The following is a 3,262-nucleotide window of genomic DNA, read 5'->3' on the forward strand; positions in this document are numbered from 1 at the left end:
CTGATTTGGTTGACACTCTCCGACTGTAAAGAACGAATTTATGAGTGTTTTCACACATGAGAGAGGGAAAGATTTAAGGGATGAATATTGTTTGGACTTACCGAGTTTATGTTTACTCCTGTGTGTAGGATTCCTTCAGAAGTGGATCCGGAAGCGAGTGAAGTAATGGATCCTGGACCCTCAGTGTAACGGTAATCCAAATAATTGATAGTGAACACGTGATGAGTTTGTTAGGATAATGAAACTGTCACAATAAACTGGTATTCTTAGAAACCCTGAACCCCAGGTTTGACACTCCGTACTGAAAGACTTCTCGAACGAACTGGGTGAGACTGAACTGGACTAAGACTGACGAACTACCCCTAGGTTTAATGACTGGCTCGAATAACCATAAATTGTTCCATTGGCAGGGCTGAACTAATCCTCGAAAAGACATTATGGTTTTCTTCCTTTCCAAGTTCTGGACGATTCATTAGATGCATGATCCCGCCCCCCCCCCCTGGTAGGTAGGACGGTGCGTTTGTCATAGTAACCGTGCCGTTCTGCGCTTCCGTGAGAAGATATCGACCACCCCTTAAGACCAATTCTATTTTTATCGGCGCGTGAACTTTTTCTTCCACATTTCCCTTGTTTTTATAATAATTAGTTAAATTCAACAAAAAACCTCAGGAAAGTAATTAGGACTCATAATTCTAAAGTTTTTGGTTTGAAACTTTTCAGAAGTCGATAATGTCAAAATATAAAAGGAAGCGTTTAAACTTCAGCATAAGTATTTTGCAAGGAACTAGTTTACTATCCCACAATTTTATTTCAAATTAGAAGTATGTTAGCAATTAAATAATTATTCCATTCAAAATTATTCAGTTTTGAAAATTGGATTATAACTTCAAAGTCTTTGAAATTAAAAGGTTTTAAATGAGAAAAATTTGAAATGAAAACAATTAAAATTATAGTGTAATTATTTTCTGCTAGAAGCGTAAGAATAAAGTAATAATTATGAAAAGAATCTAGTTTATAAATTTAAAATTCAAAATTTCAGTATTTGTAAAATTTCGAATATTCTTCGAGTATAACCTGTCAATTCAAATTATTTAATTTTAAACGTTTTAAATGTAATCACTTATGATTTGGCGATACATTTTTTTCAGCTTTAGGATATAAATAAGTTAAAGCTGCAATAAGCAGATTATTCGATGTCAAACCTCGTGAAAAATTGGAATTAATGTAAAGCCTTCGAAATCGAAAACTTTTTATAAGCAGATGAATTTTAAATAAAAGGTTTTAATATATTTTCAATTTAAAACATTCAAATTAAGTAATTTCATAAAGAGAAATTTCAAGAATTGTATTATTTGAAATTTTTTCATAGAGTTGATAAATTAAAAATACAAGCATTAATATTTTTTAAATTTTGAATATGCCTCAAGTATAATCTGATAAATTTAAATTATTTATTTTTGAAAGTTTTGAATTGAAAATTTGAAATGCAGAATTCTAAATGTTTGTATTTGGGTATTATCAGATTTTGAAGGCCATTAATTTAAGAATTTGTTCAATGCTTTACATTTTTAATTTTACACTTTCAAACCTTTTTGTTTAATTTGAGTCAACGAGAAAAAAATATTACATTTTAGTAGACACGACTTTTTTTACGTAAAAAAATTAATTTAGGAAATATCCCGCGCGCCAAGGTGAAGATTCCGTCGAGAAAGAAAAATGGGTTAAGCCAAATCTACTGTTTGCATGAAGAAACTCACTATTTTCGCTTTGACGTGAGTCTTCTTTACGTATACGCTGCAACGCGAAAATGACCCTTACGTCAAACTTTAGAGAGTAACTTTTTTCTCCAAGACGGCAGAAATAATCACGGCTTTTCACATAAAAAATTATTTGATAACAAAATTTCGTCACTTATTTATTGCATGAAAAGATTTGTTTTTGTTTACAAGACTTAAGAAGTAAGAAAAAAATCTTGATATTAAAATGGAAGTTTTAATATGGTCAGAAATAAATATTCACTTTAACTTCAAGTACCTAGATGACAGTTTTGAATTGTCATATTCATTGTAATTTTTACATTATGTCTAATTGTCTACTGTGTTATGAATTGCAGTTAGAAGAAAGTTGTGAATAATACAATAGAGCGGAATTAAACTTCGATTTTCAATCAAGATCTTCGAAAAGGAGTATACAATTTTTGAAAAAATAAGTCTGACAAAAAAGTGCCAGATCATGTATTTTTTGGTTCGATTCATAATTTTATTCAAATATGAAATTCCTTCCTAATTTCTTTTTAACTATGCAAGAAATAAACATTGTTAATATCTTTTTTAAATAAAAAAGTGGCGTTTTTTGCATGATTGTTGTTATTTTTCTAAAAAAAAACCTTTTTTGTTAATGAGGTAATTAATTTATAATGCATAAGCCTTTAAAATTTTATGAAAGAAACTGAAAGTTAATCAAATATTTAAATTATTAGGAAATAAATTTATTTACGAACAAATTTAAAAAAGCAAGTTTTTTATTAAAGGAAAGAAAGTTAAATAATTATTTTAACAAAATCAAAATTTTTAAATGGAATTAAATATGCAAACAGTTAAAAAAAGTAAATGCAAACAAAAGCTTAATCGACCAGCTGGAAAGTATAGTTTTCTATACATGACCGTTGGAGAAGATTTTAAAGTTTCAACTTATTTTTCTCAATAAATAAAAAATAAAGAAATAAAGGAAATAATTAAATGAACTAAATAAAAAACCAAGGAAACTTATATATTTATTAAAAATAAAATAAAATAAAAACAGCGTCAAATTCTTTTAAAAAATATAGACTATTGAAGTACATAATAGTTCTGTGAATTTATAGCATTGGTTTATATTATTTTTCATGGTTGCGGTTTAAAAAATGTAATTAGCTTATATATAAAAACAACAAAAAGACGAAAATTATGGCAATTTTTATGTCAAGTTTTAGTATTAAATGATAATAAAAAAAAATTAAGCAAACTTACATTTTTTCTTAAAGTTAGATTTCTGGAGCAGGGAAAATGACGTTTTATAACATGGCCTTAGCTAAACCTTTTCTACTCAATTAAAATTATTTTTCCATTCACTTATAAAGTGAAATTAGATTATTACCATTTGTCATAAGGACAACCGCAGAATTTCGCCGGGAGCGGGTGCTAATCTGAAAAATTGCACCCGCTTCCAGCGAAATCGCGGTAAAATTTCAGGCACAACCACGTCTCACAACCGTGAGATAGGT

Source organism: Belonocnema kinseyi, chromosome 4 (assembly GCF_010883055.1).
Source record: "Belonocnema kinseyi isolate 2016_QV_RU_SX_M_011 chromosome 4, B_treatae_v1, whole genome shotgun sequence".
Classification (NCBI taxonomy): domain Eukaryota; kingdom Metazoa; phylum Arthropoda; class Insecta; order Hymenoptera; family Cynipidae; genus Belonocnema; species Belonocnema kinseyi.